The sequence below is a fragment of the Zootermopsis nevadensis genome, unplaced genomic scaffold (assembly GCF_977971745.1).
Source record: "Zootermopsis nevadensis isolate Lab colony 2312 unplaced genomic scaffold, Znev_1.0 Znev_ptg000014l, whole genome shotgun sequence".
Taxonomy (NCBI): domain Eukaryota; kingdom Metazoa; phylum Arthropoda; class Insecta; order Blattodea; family Termopsidae; genus Zootermopsis; species Zootermopsis nevadensis.
Window position 1 is genome coordinate 22362 of NW_028259146.1, and position 17309 is coordinate 39670.

The following is a 17309-nucleotide window of genomic DNA, read 5'->3' on the forward strand; positions in this document are numbered from 1 at the left end:
TATGCTGTGTTTGTTTATAATGTCGTTTCAAGTGTAGAATCTAAATTTTTGTGGCTTTCATGGTAACTTCTATTCAGTTTATTTGATATCTGGACAAGCAACCTATTTTGTGCTTTGATTTTCATTCCATGAGGTTCAACACAGGACATTTTTCATTGAAGTTTACCCAATCGTAACTGTTCAATATGCATTTCAGCAAGGGAATGCTGGATTGATTTGTTTAGACGAAATGTAAAGTGATTAAAACCAATGTCACGTCAGACTTTCACATGAGTAGAAAGTTTCTCAGCAGTTCCATTCAAAAGTACAATCACTTTACATTCATACACTTTCAAAAGTGGAGATGTTTCTTTGCATTATCATTTGTGTAGTTCGTAAATCTGAGCTTTCAGTGCTGACAAGAAGGTAATTGTATTCTGAGATATTGCACTGTTTAGTCCGGTAGAAATTGACTGACATTTCAGAAGCACAACTCTGAAACATCTGTCAATTTCTACCGGATCGCTGTATCCTAAAAGACCACCATTTTCAGGTTTCTTAAATTGATTTGTAGCTAACGTTATGTCTTAAGAAAGGGGCAGGAGAAGGAGGATAGGTAAAGGAACTTGGATGGTAAGTAGTGCTCCTGACTGACCGTCAGAATGTTGTTACAGACAGTAGTTTTACAATGAATGTGGATAGATGGCAGCAGAATTACATTATATCGTAGCTACATCCGTTGGCAACTTTTTAGGTAGTAGGATTTGAGGTTGTGTTATCGTTTTGTATGTTGGGCAGTCTGTGCGAAATATGTTAAGTGTGTTTGCATTTCATTTTATGATGATTCTATTAACTGCTTGCATATTGGTCAATGCAGAACATTGCTGTGAGGTTTGTAAATTTAGGCAAAACCCGGGTGCACTTTGAACAGGTTCACAGATGGAGTTAGTATGGCTGTGGGGATTATTCTGTGCGATTATTCGTAGTCCACCAGTGACGGTTGTGTGGTTTTAGAGACTAACAGTCTTTAATGTCAGCTCAGTGTGTTTAGTTGTGCTTGTGCCTGTAGAATTTAGGGATTGGGTATTTGTGAATTTCGGATCGTATTTTGTAGATTGGAATAGTCGAAAAAGCAGTTGGTTATATAAATCTTCATATTTTCTTATTCTGAGTAGCTATTTTCTTGCCTTTGTATACGCCATTAAGTAGGCCCAAGGCAAGAAGGGGTTGTAATTTAAATGGACAGTTTGCGCTGAGGATACTGTTCTTGATATAAACGCAAAGATAGCGATTATGTTTCGTCATCAGAATAAATAGCAAAAGAAAATACAAGTCCTTAGAAAATGTGGCCAAGTTCAGTAATAAATCAATACTTCGCGAAGAAATGGAGCGACAGTAACAAATCAGAATTTAATTCATGAAGAAATTAAGAGCAGAATAAATTTGGGTAAGACTTTCCACCATTCGGTTCAGATTCTTTTGCATTCCTACTGCTAGAAAACTTGAACATTTTATGGACATTTATTTTAGGCGTTTTTTACGACAGTTTTTAACTTTGTCTGTCACTTAGGTTAAAACATGGATTATGAGTGAGAATGGGATACTGATGAGAATGTTTGGAGCTAAGTGAAAAGAAATTGTTGGAGGAGGAGGAGGTAGTTGAGGTATGTATAATACATAACAGGGTTTTGCTAAATCTGAAGGGATGACTTGGAAGTCCTAGGCATAGATGGGAGAGTATTAAAATGGAAATTAAAGAAATAGGATGCAGGGTATTAATTGAATTCCTGTGACTCAGGATAGGGTGCATTTGTGGGCTTTTATGAAAACTAATGAACTTTTTACATTACAGAAAGTAGAATTTCTCCAGTAACGAAGCATCTTTTAGGTTCATGAGAAGAGCTCTGCTGGTTGTGATTAGTTAAATTACTTTTTATGTGTAAACCATACTACATTTTAAGAATTACAGATTGCAATAAAAGTTAAATTGTGTGAACTCTGCAGATTTTCAGTGGCTGTGATGGTTGTACGACAAGTTCGTGTTTCAGTGATTGTGTAATCTGCTTTATTAAGTGAGTGTGATAGGTTGTTACAAATGTTTAAACTTTATGCAGGGCTCAATTTGAACTAGTGAATTTTCTGCTGCATCAACAAGGAATACCATGTCTACAACAGCAGGAGATGAAGACTCAAGTGTTCGAGTGGCTGTCAGGTTGGTTCATCAGCTTTTTGTTAATTTTAATCTGGATTACATGGATGATGGATATTGGGTGTTGTGGTCCAGGTACTGTTGCAGTTGCAAGAAATGACTGTACAGTACCTGAAACTCGAAGGTTTACTGGCTGCAAAAGAAGAAGGGGAGCACATGCTTAGAGAACATATTCAGGAGCTAGAGGAGGCTCTGTGCACTGTGAAAATGGACTCGGAACAAATGAATCAGGATAGTTGTGAACTAACTCTGAAAGTTGCCAAGGCAACGAATTTGTTTAAGAAGCTGAAGTATGAAAAAGATGAACTTTCTGAAAAATATAAACATTTACAAGCAGAGAGGAATCAGTTAGCATCAGAGAAGAAGATGACTGAAGAGAAACTCAAAGACGTGGCCTCTCAGTTACATAAGTTAAAAACAAGCTGTAGTGTAGATGAGAATGTATTGGCGTCTAGTGGATCAGAATTGCCTCCTGCCACAGAGACACGTGCTGGTGTTGTAGTGACTCCATTGGAGTGTGCTAGTGTGACTGAATCCATTGTCAGCAGTGGTCAAGATGTTACAAGCAGTTTTGACAATACTGAAGTTGTAAATTACAGTGAAGATGGAGATCAGATTTCTGATAGTGGGCCATTGAAAAGACGGAAAAGAAGTACTATGAATGTGCCAGAGCCTGTTTCATCATTCTGTTCATCAAAATTGTTAGAAAAGTTAATTGTTTTTGAAAGAGAGAAAATAGAATTAGCAAATCAACTTGAAACTTTGGAGTCAAAATTTCAGGAGAAGGAACTTCAGGAACTCCTATATATTGAAGAAAGCAGTGTGGCCAAGTTGCACTGTAAGGAGCTTGAGGATAAATTATTGCAATTAGAGAAGGTTAGAATAGAGAGGGATACTATTCTTGAAGAAAAAAGTTACCTTGAATCAAAGGTTGTTGACCTGGAACATGAAAATACAACATTTCGTAATTTGCAGACAACACTAAATACTGAACTAGCAAAGGAAAAAATTGCAACTGAAGACAGATTGCACCAGCTTGTAAAACAAAGGCTTGAAAACGTTATTGATGAGAAAAATTGTACTGCAATAGAAAATTTATTTCTTGATCTTGGAAATAAAGCAAAAGAGGTTGTATTTTTGAAGGAGAAAATGAGGTCACAAGAACAAACTTTACAGTTGTTAAATGAGAAAATACTAATTTTAGAGAAGTCTAAAGGAGAATATGCAAAGAAAATTAATTTGTACCATGAAGAATTGGCTAGGGTCCGTTCTGAACTTGAAGAATCATGGAAACAGCATAATGCTACCAAAGAAGAACTAGGAGCTTGTAGGAAGCAACTTGCTGTGCTATGCATGCAGAAGGAGCAGTGTGAGTCTAGCAGGAGCCGACTGTTGCAGATGAAGACGGGTCACACTGAAATCACTCCTGTCTGTAGTGAGTCACTTTTCATTTCATTTCAAATGCAGAGTTACAGATGAATGTTTGATCAGATAGTGAAGTAAATGGAAATGAATATGAAGACAAAGAGCTTATAATTATTGAAGCCAAGGACTTTACTGTGGTTTGTTTGATCTCATCTGTTCATTATTGGGTGATGTAGTAGACTTCTTTATGAGTGTTTCAGAGAACTTGACAATTACCATTTTCAAGAACTGATTGACAGATTGCTTTATTGATATTTTTTTAGTAAGATGTGTATGTGTCCTTTTTAATTTTAACTTGTAATTTAAATATTAATGTATTAATTTCCAGCATCATCACAGGAGGAATTGCACAGTATGTTAAAAGAACTTGAAATTGAAGTTGAAACTCTGAAAAGTTCCCTGGAGGATGAGAAAAATCATAATGAGAAACTTACTTTGGAACTGGAAATGGTTCAGAAGAGTGATAGTGCAGCAGTTCATTCGGGAGTGACAGATGTTAACAGCAATGCCAGTAGTGACAGTGGCATGCTTGAATTACAACATAAGCTGGAACTCATTCTCCGGAGCAACACAGAGTTGGTTGCTGAGAAAGAGTCTCTTCTTGACAAACTTAAGAATCAACAACAGTATGTTGGAATGTTGCAGGTATATTTTATAAAAGAAAATGAATGCCCTTGACTCCCTCCTGCAGTACAGAATTTGTTCTGAAATATGGCCATATAGTACAGATTTCTTATGTGGAAACTCATTGTTCTGATTTGAGTTCTATTCATTTCTTAGTGTTGTGTAGAAACTTCATCTGTAATATTTGTAATTTGTATACATCTGTTAGTTTTGTTTGTATGCCCAAAATAGGTAAGCATTATTAATCTAATTTTTTCACATAATTCAGCGGGCTGGAGGATATGAGCAGGTAGAAAGTTGGATGTCAAATCTGGACAAGCAGCAGAGTGACTTGATGGCTGAATTGCGAGCATATCGAGAACAGCACACAAGCCTGGCAGAACTTGTGGGTTCCACAGGAGTTTTACAGGAAACATTATACAGGCAGAAACATGAATTATTGCAAAAGTTTGAGGTGGGTTAATACATAAATCAAACTCTAATGCTTTTAATTTGGATTTAAACATCTTGATCACATGTTTTACTTTTGCATATTTGTTATTTCTTAAGAAGACCGGTGCATTTTCTGTGAAGCTTTGGTAACACTTCACAGAGCATCTAGGTTAGTAGTGTAGAACAATTTGAGTCTGTATTTCATCATCTCTATCATATTTAATTCTTATAGTGCCTGCATCAGTTACATTTGTGTAAAATGTAGAATTGTATAAAAATCTGTGGTGTTCTTGAAGACTGGTCTTGATGTGACAACTACATTTAAGTCATAGTTATCTTTGTTTTTGAAATAAGGGTGTTCACCTATTCTTAAGCTAACCACAAATGAAAGGTTTTGTCAGTTCCTCCAGGTGAATGTTTGGAAATGGACCACATCTATTTTGGTGTGGCCTTTTTCCCTTCATGATACATAAAAAACCTTCTCATTTCTTAAGCTGTAAATAAACTTGTCATCTTACTGAGATATGGGGAAGAGGAGACAGACACCTGTGGATTCTTCTTCTTCTTCTTCTTCTTCTTCTTAGTATTATACCAAGGTCAAAACTCTGGCTGTTGGACATGGCATGTGGGGGCAGAGCTGGTCTGGAAGTGATTAAAAGATAGGGGAAATAAACCTGTTGGGATTTTGACCCTGGCCATCCAGCCTGTAGCCAGTTCCTTTAACATTTTTTGCATACTACATTGTGCTTGAATATGAATACGTTTAATTTTGAATTAGGAGATGAATGTGATCAAGATAATGTTGGAAAATGAGAGAGAAGAACTGAAGAGTGCACAGCTCAAGATACAGATGATGGAACATCAAATGCTAGAAAAAGATAACATTTTCCAGGTAAGTTGATTATTGCGTTTGTTAATTAACTGACTCTGCGGTAGTAGTATGTGAAGATTTGACACCATCCTACGTCAAGGAGTTAGGTGACTCATTGCCCATTCCAGACTTATTCATCGCACAGCCTCTTGAAAATTCTTCTTGGGTTCTTAATCTATGTAGTTTGTAATATTTTAATAGTTTTGGAAGTCTGTCTGTTTGCTTTCTGTTAGCATGCTGAATTCAGTAAGTAAATAAACAAAGTTCCGAAGACCCTGCTTAGTATGTTTCTCTATATTGCAATTTGGTGTGTTATCTTAGGAGCTAACACGCCAGAAACGCTTGTTGGAGCAGGATCTTCATGAGATTGAGGACCGACTACGTGACCAAGAAGACCGACTACAGACACAGAAGTTGGCATTGGAGGCTGAGATACGTGACCGTGATTTGCGTATCCGGCACTGGCAACTGGAACTCAGGGCCAAGCAAGTGTGTAGTTCAAAATTCCATTTTTTGTTTATTTAACAATGCTGTCAGTGGCTGAGACTATATACCATCAGATGTTAGGTTGATTAATAAATTAGAAAGGATATGCAAGGAGGTGGTCATGATCTGGTTTAGGGTACTGTACTGGAAGTAGAACTGCAGAAAATATATTTCAAGATACCTAGTCTCTAGGTAAAGATTTAAACCAGGTACTTCATTAGTATTAAGCAGGAGTGCTGATGACTTAGCCTCCTTGCTCAGTAGTACTGAGCAATGTAGAGGGATATTTTTACAGCCGGAGTTCCACTGCTCTTCTTTTATCAGCTAGCATTCGGTAAGCAGAAACATGAGGTCCTCTCAAGGACCTCTGAAACTGCTGATCATTAAATTGTAAGAGTACTTTGTAATTCAGATGGGAGAACAAAGTTCTCAGGACCTTGCCTGTTTGCAGTTTCGTTGCATTAATTTATTTGTCATAGGTTGAAGTAAGCTCTGCAAGGACTCTGGAAGGCTTTGATCAGCAGTCAGACCAATCCACAGTTGAGAGTGATAACACTGGTGAACAGGAGAGGTTAGAGTTGATGCGTTCCCAACTGGAAGAGGTGCACAAGCAAGCTGTAGCTCGCCTTAAACTTTATTTGGAGGAGCAGTTTACTATACGTGAGACAGAACTGCAGAAGAATTTCATGTCAGAAGTGCATACACTTAAGCAGCAGCACACAGAACAGGTAAATGCAGCTATGTCTGTGCCATGACACATATATACTTTGGTATTTACTAATAGGTACACAATATACAAGACTGCCATATTTATGTGATGTCAGATGCAAGACATGCGTGTATTTTGAAACATGATTTCAGGAGAAATTAATCTTGGTTGTGCTGTACACAGATTTCAACCAGAAAAGTATGTGTTTTCCTGTGTGGTCATACTTGAGGATGAGGGTGTGAGTGGGGTATGTGTGTTAATTTACAACTCCTTGGCTGGATGTCATGGTAAATTACTGAACTCAGTTTTAGTTTTATTGTAAGAATACTTTCTTTTTGTAACCTCACTTATGAAAACCAGGGACAAAGTCATATTTACTAATACATAACTATTTAAGAGAGAAGTCTAAAGTACTCAGTTTTGAAAAATGGAATTTGAATTTGGTGAGGTATGGCACTGAATGGCATGCTGCCTATTCCACCATCACAGATGAAATAAATTATGCAATTTGGATTTTCTGTAGCTCTTAATGGAGTCAGTATTTTGTACTAATATGGGATTATAAGTAGGTTTCCCAATTAAGTTGTATTTTTTTTAGAATATCTATATTGGTCTCTTTGAGGTGTCTGTACATTATTTTACCTCATATACTATATACTGAATCTGAATTTCAGGTCTCAGGGTTAGGTGTTTCGTAGTTTTCTATGCCCTGTTCTCATGTCACTGTCTAAGAACGCAGAACTCCAGTAAATAGCGGGCCTTGTATTTGACATATGTAATATTAGAAATCTTACTGTGATAATGATTATTAATTTATATGAATTTGAGGTATTTTTATAGTTCTCCGTAATAATGACGTGTGGTTGTGTATGTAGTAGCTATAAAAAGAACTGAATTCTGAAACTGCCATTGTAATATCAGGTTCCTATGTAGTTACTGATGTATTTCTGAGGTTTCTTTAACGGATCCATTCCATTGTGTGATGCATTTTTGCTTACAAGTTGTCTCTCCATCCTTGAGAAGCAGGTTCCTATTATGATGGTCTGTCATGGCATTTGACATTGACTTTTGACCAGAGAGTTTTACACTTATTTATTTATACAACTAGAACTGATAAAGTATTGTATATGTTGTAACTAGGGTTGCCTGCATTGAGAAAAATTAGAATTACGAAAAATGTTCTGATGTTTATAAAACGATATTTTATTTCTGTACTATTAATATTTACTTGTTATTTCTTGACTGTGACAGCAGTCTCATAGCCTGTAAAGTCATTGAGGTTTTGCAGTAACAGTTTCCAAAAATGATATATGAGGTGCCCATGTAGTGTGAAATATTGTGGTTCAAATAACTGAAGACGAAGTGGAATGAACAATGAACTGTGTGTAGTATTTTCTCTGCAGCAGTAATTCTACTTGATATATAGTCCTATATTTGAGAAAAGTGTTTATTTTTTGGACATTTTCCCCATGATATTCTTACCTTAGAGTCATTCACCATTTTATGGCAAGTGTATGTGAGCAACTTTGTTTACAAGTGGTTGGCAAGCAGAGAAGATACACTCTGCCATCTCCTTACAAAGTACACTTAGTATTAAAACTTTGACTTGAAGGTTAATGTCAGAAGTGATTGATCTCTTGGAGGCTATTTTACATGTTTGAAACATGATTACTGTTAACTCTTTCATCTCCAGTATTTTCAGTAATACTCTGCTGGAAAATGTTGGTGTTAAAAAGTCACAATACCCAATATTTTTTTACAAGGTAAAGAAAATTAACTTTTGTAAATGTTAAGATGTTGGTTAATAGATGTACCTGACTTCACAGATGCAGTATTAATGTTAAGAAATTTGTTTTTAATCAGGCAGACATGTTTCAAATGATATTTCATATTACTTCTGATATGTTTGAGACTTATTTTAAATGCAAGTTTTCTAAAACATAGCTTCGAGTTTTAATTTAAGTTAGTCATAAGTTGTCTATGGTTTGCTGTGCTTGATCCTAGTGTTATTCTTTGAGACTTTCCAATTGTTTCTTCCATGAGCTCTGGAAATGGCATATGAGTTTTATTTCAGGAAAGGGGTTAGAATTCATAATTCCTGCTTAATTTAAAATAATTGATTATATATTATTATGCATTTATTGGTTTGTATCAAAAGTGCATGCCATAGGCTTGCTTTAAGAGAGATAAAAGAAGGGGTATTTGTAAGGGTTGGAATCATGTGTAATTTTTTTTAGAACAGTATTTATGTAGTTTAATTTACTTTTTACAGTAGTTTGATTCTGACAGTAAAGATACTCAGATTAATTTTAACTGTATGAGATGACATGGAACATAAAACCATATATTTAGTGAACTCATGCATTATTTTCGATTTGTAACTTATACATTCTGTGCTGTGTCAGAATAAGGTTATACATGGTAACTGTACATTTTTACTGTTAAGGTCAATGTTTAATGTAAAGTGTAGTCTGGGTCAGAACTGTTGCCAGCTTAAATTTTTAATTTACGGATAATCCATCTATCTTTTAAGCCTTGGCATAGGTTGGTGCTAATATTGTAGGATTTGAGGTTTTCACAGTAATGTGAATATAGATGGTGATATCTTGGTTATTGTGCTATGTTGCATTTTGGCTGTGTGCTGGAATTTCTGAGGAACATGTTCCTCCACCTTCAGGACAGAACTTAGCCCTAAAGATGGAGGCACAATGTTCCTTCAAAATGATGGCACAGCTAAAGTGCTACATGGCACAGCAACCCAGAAGTCCACCACGGCTTGGGCTAATGTTGTGTAATTCATTTTGTTTTCTGCTTTTCACAATTTGTTTAAGGCACTTTTATGGCTCAGGCTTAAAGACTGATTTTGTAAATAATTATACATATTGGGAATAAACATTTTTTTATTTAAAAATTGATTGGTTTTATGTATTTTTATAAAAGAAGCTGTGCTCTTCTGGCCCAGACTGTCAGATTGTGAGCATTCTACTGAGCCTTGTTCGGTTACCATAATTATAGATACAGAATCCTGCCTGAGGGTGATTCACATTGGTCAAGGTTTATTAGAAACCTGGCCATAGCGTATCATTTGCATGTAAGGACCATGAAGTCTAATGACTCTTCAGTTTATTACAAGATGTTAAACATTTTCTATACAGTGCATACCTCTCATCTTCCTGTTTTCATTTAATGGGCCACAGGGGATGCTGGACACTGAAGTACAGCTGACAGTGTATGATACCTTTTAAGTGCAGACTGCAGAATACTGCAGGAAAGACATCAGGATTTGGTAACTCAATGGAATGCATGTCTCAAGGCATGTGTTATCAGTATAATTTGGCCAAACAGAACTCTAGGAATCACTCTCTGGCAGGTTTTTGTTGAACTTCCTCTATACTTGCAGTATGTTTAGTGTATATAGATATAGTATTTAGAAATTCTCCATGAACACACAAAAATGGGAATGAGTCAGAAGAAGAAAATTAAGAAATTTTTTGCATTTTATTGCTTCATCTTTTCTGTTTTTACAAAATTACTTAGTTCCCTAAACGGTTGCTGCAGCTATATATATGATCTGTTTGGTATTTGTATAGGCTGTTGGTCTTATGGCAGTAATGTTATGATGCATAGTGCAATAGACCACAGAGTAAGTACATGACCAGTGCACAATTACATTTCTAGACTGATGAATCGGGCAGCAAGCTAATATTTTTACACACTCTGTACCGTATTGTTTCACTTTACTTCACTGAAGAAAACTTTTTTCAGCTCTTGTAGATGCACAGTATGTGATCTGAAGTTTCATTTGAGTTAATGAATTTACTGGCATACGTTTCTAGCTTATGAGTATACAGCAGCAGCTGGATGCAAAGGCAAAAGAGGTGGAGGCACTCCTGAACTCTGAACTGCACAGTCAGCTTGGCATCAGTCAAAATCTAGTCACAAGACTGGAGGCAGAAGGAATGGCTGCAATAAAGGTGATTTTATGATTGTCTATAATAAGTAACACACTGGTACTCAACTTTAATGTTCTCATTAGAATGGCTGTCAGATATTTGAAAAAACCGCTTTGTGTAGCAAATTGCAAAGTTACAGGATGTTCATAATTTTCAAGCATTTAATTTTAATCTGAAAGGTAAAAATAATATTTAAATTGTTTAAGAATAACTGTACCTGTATCGAAGTTCTGAACATTTTTCTTCTCCATTTGCTCTGGCTATGGGAGTATCACCATGCTTTCATTACACACACACACACACACTTAATAAAAGTTTGAATTTGCTATGGATTCAAAAATTGTTGATGGAGTAATCTGAAATTGTGGTTAAAAATGCTGCTTCCAAATGGGAAGGAAGGCTTAATGAGAACACCATTTCAATGCTTGTGTCCTGATATATTAAGTATTGAACCCATGAAATGTGGAATTAAGTCCATATTATTGACAAACATCCAGGTGGCATACTTTTGTTGCAGAATTTTGAGGTGGAAGAAACTCCATTGTCTTCAGTGTAGAGTTTTGCAATTCTATATTGTTATTAATAGATATGGTACTTAGGAGTCTGATGAATGTTCACTTAGGAAGCTATTTTGATGTGTTGTAATGGAACATACAATTGTGTTTTGAACTATACAAATTACAAAATGCTGTCAACATAATACTTTCATATTTATATGCACTTTGATTTAGCACCTTCCATTTTGTGTTTGTGTATTTGTGCTAGTCACCTGAGTGGTATTTACAGTTTTATGGTGGTATATGTTGTTGTGTATTGAACTGTTCAGATTGAAGTAATTAATGCTGTTTGAGTGGAATGTGGGAGTGCTGTGTTGAGAGCATTTATTCGTTTGTAATCCCTGACATGAATTCTTGATGCTTTAATTTATCTACTTGTGTGGAAAGTGCAGTAAGAATGTCATTGATTCTTTTAACAGGAAAAGCAAAGAAATGAACTGGATAATATGAAGAACAACTTTGATGAGCATCATACTGAAATATACAGTGTGTTGAAACAGAAGTTTGATAAGTTTGCTGAACAACAGATTGCCATAGCCTTGAAAGTTATCCAGGTATGTAATCTTTCTATCTTTTCTGAGACTAATATTTTATACTTTGAAGATACGTGTAAAATAATGTTTTTCATTCATTATCTTTTGAAAGCATGAACATGAGTCAGTCCACCAACAGAGAGTTTCCAACCTCATCATGAAACATACAGAAGAACTGAAAGTTTTGCAAGCAAAATTGGAAAGTCAGAGGCAGGAGGAACTCCTGCTGCTTCGCCAGGTAATGTAACTGTGATCAAGTTTCTCATATTGTTAGTTATAAAAGAATTCTCATACTCTATCTCTGATACTGTTACCTACATGATTGTATCTCAATGTCTTCCTTATCATGATGTAGTGTACCTAATTTTGTCTGAGCAGTATACCCTTACTGCAGTCAAGTAGATTGAGTTCATATTTTGTGGTGTTTTTGTATGTTGTATACATTTCTAATCATACACACAAGCTTCTTACCTTCCTTTAGGAATAGTTTTAGCCTGAATTAAGTAACAAATTATTGTAATAAATGTTGTTGTTAATATGATCTGGAAGTATCCACGTGGTGGAAATATATATTATTTTCTTATTTGTTTCAGGATTTAAATAAAAAGCACAATGATGAACTGAATGAGGTAACAAAAGGGTTAAAATTAGAAATTTCATTGCTCAAACGACCACATGATGGCAAGTCGAGTCGAAGCAGTGTGCACCAGTTGAAACAAGAAATGTGCATGGAATACACATCAACTCTTAAGGTTAGATTTCTTAGGTTTTTCAAATTAAAGAACCAGACTTAAGGAAAATGTGAGCGAGTAGGGATCTGATTTAGCAATTATGGACTACTGTTAAAAACTCAGGTCTGTATTGTTGTATTCTGATTTTGGCTTTCACAGACTTGGTCTGTTTCTTATTTCACAGATGATTGAATATATAAAGTATTTTTCTTATAGGTTAAAATCAATTTGTCAGCTGTAATGTAGGTTATGCAGAAGAAATTAGGTCATCTGTGACATGTTTCAGGGATGGGTTCAAACCTGGTACAGTGATTGTCAGGAACAACTGGAGGCTCTGAACAGGCAAATTTATGAGGTGTGGCAGCAAGAGGAGTCACAATGTCAGCAGTCAGATGCTGATGGTCCAGGAAAAATATCTGTAACTCATATTGACATTAGGAGGCTCCTTGAGGGCAAAGAACAACTACTTGCACAGGCAGAAGGTAAATTTGGGTTTCTTATCTATTTTCTGTGTTGCTGTTGCTCTTCAAAATTTGGTTATCACTGCACTGTACAAGTGACTGTGAAAATTAGGAATAATGTGACCAAACTGCTTTGTCTCTGATACATTAATGTGTTTTTTTGCTCATAAATGTTTAATGCTTGATTACTTAGTTGTTACTGTACCTGAACACACTGATGCCCAGGTAACTGGAGAACTAGTTTTGTGCCGAGTCCAGTCGACAGAGCGAAGAACACATATATTTTAATAAATTATAATTCAACTAATGATTGTTTAGAATCTGCTGTGTTGATGAAAGATGCATTTGTCCATCATTAGTGATTTATGTCAGAAATTATAAATTTTACTGCTTGCTATTTGTCAGTAACTCTTCATTTGCTGTAGACATATTTTGACTGTGTATTTATTTTTTGTTAATAGATTCTCATCTTACAGCAAAATAAAGTAACTAACTGAAGCTGTGTAGTGCCTGGAGTCAACTTAGACCTGCATTCAAATCTAATTTGTTTAAAAGACAAGAGGGTGCAGCATTTTTAAAATAAATTCTTTGTGATATTACATATCCCTCAGATTTTAGTATTTATTTATCTTTGAATGGGTCATATATTATTAAAGGTTTGTGGGTTACCCTGTTAAAATCTTGGCTAGGTAGCTGACTCCTGACATGTTTTTATGATTTCCCTGTTTCTTTGTGTGGTTGTTAAGATAATAGCTTGCCTTGAAATAGACCACAGTTACTCCAACAAATAAATTGTTACCTACTGTCTGTTTATGACTATGCCTCCATTTTATTTGATGCTGTGCAGTTGAAATTGTATCATTGAATAGCCTAGGAATCAGTTTGTTACTTGTATTTGCATCTTGTTTCTCTGTAAGCAGTTTTACACACAGAAGTGGCAAAGCGTCACATGGGAGCATTGCATAGTCTGCAAACTCAGTTAGATGCTGAACATTCCAAGCTTGTAGAGAAAGTTGAACACATGAAAAGAACTGTCCAAGAAGGAACAACAATAGCAAGTCTACAAGATCAGATAAGCAAATTGACTGCAGAGAAGGAAGAGCTCCAAGACAAACACAAGTAGGTCTCTAATGTGAATGAACATCTTGCATACTTTTGCAGCAGAGAAAGGAAGTAATGTTTTTTAGTATGTTTTGCTTATTTTATCTGTGGCAGCTTTACCTTTAATTTTGCTTTTGCATATTCAAAGCTTCTGTGCTGCTGTATAGCATGATTTATAACTACAGCTTCATGCATTGCTGTTTGTATATATATTTATTTTTGTAATGTTTTATGCTGGCATGAAGAACTGCCATATTTATTTGCACAATTCTTGCCTTAGCTATCATGCTTGTACTGTGAAAGAAAAGATAGGCAATAGAAGCACTGTGAAATGCATATACACCAGTCAGCATAAAATCTCACAGTAGCAGTTACTTTTTTTAAAACTGATTTTTCATATCTTGTTTTCTATATGCAACTGCTGATTAATAACATCATCCGGGCTGTGAGCTGTATCAGTTCATAAAAAATTGATATTTCAGGATTTAAATGATAGGAAAGCAACCTGTTGTGTGTTATAGAATTAATGGTACTTTGTATTGTAATCGACAGTGAAAAGTACTATTATTATTTCAGGATTTGATGACATCATATCCTGATGATGGGGAATGTCAGTTTTTAACAAATTGATTCAGCTGATAGCCCAGAAAGATTTTATTAATGTTAGTTTCTGTGAAAGCTTCAGATCATACTGTTGCTGATTATTACTTTATAATAAATAATTTCAGAACCAGAATCTAATTTGTGTTTAAAGTCATAACAAAACAAAACTATGATTATTTACTTTTTAACCATTTCATTTTGGGTTGGCTGAAATTTCAATACTTTTATGAAAATTGTCATTACTTCAATACTTTCTGAAGGTAAAATATGTAATATGCTGTATGTAAGTCAGAATTTCCAAATAGTGTTTTGAACAGGATGGTGGCTGGGTATCAGTATTGGAGACCTAAGCATAGATTGGGGATAATATTAAAATTGATGAGGTGAACAGAATGTACAGGTGTGGATTAGGTTTGACTGACTTCAGATATGGTCCAGTGACAGGCATTTGTGAATGCTGTAATGAGTCTTTTGGTTCCACAAAAACAGGGATTTTTTTTATCAGTTTAATAACTATCAGTTTTTCTATAAAGACCCTATGACATTGACTTAGATGACAGTGGATATTTTTAGTACATTGACCAATTATAGTCATTCCTTAAGAAATGAAAATATGACAGAGAGAAAGAGTATTTACCATAATGAGCCAGCTGAGTAAATTCTTCCTGTACCAAGCAGCTTGAAAGCATAGTATTTTGTGTGACTTAAATTCAGGGGATTTGTATCTCAGACGGCATTGATTGAATGGGCTGAAATTATTTATTGATTTTACTTAGTTGTTCCAGGCAAACTTTTTACTTATTATTTGATGTTAGCCTTGGTCCTTTTCAGTTCATCATGTATAATCGTAATAATATCTTTTGATGCTAAATAATGTTAGCATTGTTAAATATCCTATGGACCAGAATTGTATAATTTGCTTCATTATTCAACATTGAATGAATTCAGGTAATGAAGTCAAATAGTTTTGGTGTTATGAAATAGCACATAGCCACATTGGAACATATTGAAAACTGCCATGATAAATGCATGGATTGTGTAAGTAAGTACAATAGTGTATGAATACAGAATATGGTTTTGTTTTGCATTAGACCATCTGATATTACATGAAGTAGTTTGATATTTGCACCTCTCACTACATGTAGACTGGCTGTGGACTTGCTATCCCATGAGCACAGTGTCGAAGTGGCAAAGTTGCGTGATCTCATAGCAAATGTGAAATGTGGCAGCATTTCTGGCCTCACAGAATTGCGTCAGGAAATGGAGGCTAAACATGCCAAGGAAATGGAAGAACTACGTCAGTACTTTGAACAGAAATGTGCCGATGTTGAGAAACAGTAAGTTTGTGCCTGTTATTTTTATGTCTGATTGTCAGACATGGTAGTTTGTATTGTTGGTGCATTTTGAAGTATGTGTAAAAGTATGCATTTTTGTTGCATTTTTATGTGTGTTCTTAGGAATGAATATTTTGATTTTTAAATGTATTGATAAGACCTAGCTCTAATGTACCTATTTAAATTTCCTGTTTTCTCTTTTGTTCAGTATGTGCAAGTTAAGTACATAAAAAACTATTATGATTCCCTTTTTTGATTAATAATCATTGTATATTCCCATTGTTATATTTTGTTTGTGAAATAGGAGAACTAATTTTCTTGTTCTTCCATAAAATCCATTTGTCCTCAAGTTTATTGTAGCATATGAAACACCCTCTTCTACACAAAATACTCACATGTTAGGCACATTGGTAATGTTTTATATTGAATACTCTAATAAAAGCATTCCTTTTCTGTGTAATTTGACTTCATCAATATTACAGTCTGCATTTGCATTATTATTTATTAGAATCAAGTACACACAAAGAAATGGAAAGTTGAAATTTGATATAGAATTATACTTGCTAGGATTTGAGGTTATCATGGTGGTGAGTATGAAGATGGCTGTCTTCTGGGTTATAGTGTTGTGTAGTCTGGTAGAAGTTTACCAGCATTTCAGAGATCCTTGCTGCCTCCATTATCAGGGAAATCTTGTACAAAGCAATGTGGCACTACAACCCAGAAGACAGCCATATTTGAGAACCACTTGTCTAGGAGGTTCTGTAAAGGAATGTTACTTTGTAACTAACCAGTCAGCTAATTGAATGAAGTACCTAACTAACTAACTAACTGATGGAAAAGGGAAAACTTTGGATATCAGTAGATATTCAAGTGATTAAGACATTCCTTATTACAGAACTTGCAAGGTTTGTCCCTTTCAACATAACAGTCCACAGCTGCACCTTATCCTGAGAGCCATTTCAGTCAATTTACTACCTTGTGACCCATGTCCCTAAGGTCCATTTTTATGTTGATTTAACTGCACTTGTGTCTCCCAAGTGGTATTTACATGAAAGTTGCTAAACAACATGCTTTTTAAATTTTATGAATTAAAAATGAACTAATACTATCATCATCTGTGGCTGAGATTGTCTTTTCTCACTTTCCCCATTTAATTGAATCATAATAAAGTACTGCATTCAGCTATACACTTAACACATGCAATTTTCAACTGGTGATTATTTTTATATATTTCTGCTTCTTCATTATAAATATACACTATTGAATAGAATTTTATTAACAGGCATTTGTTCTCTGTTGTA

General features: G+C 35.1%; 1 pseudogene; it reads left to right on the forward strand.

Annotated features, from left to right (window-relative positions):
• Window positions 1-708: 708 nt before the first annotated feature.
• LOC147873815 (uncharacterized) overlaps window positions 709-17309 on the forward strand; it is a 49929-nt pseudogene continuing 33328 nt past the window's right edge.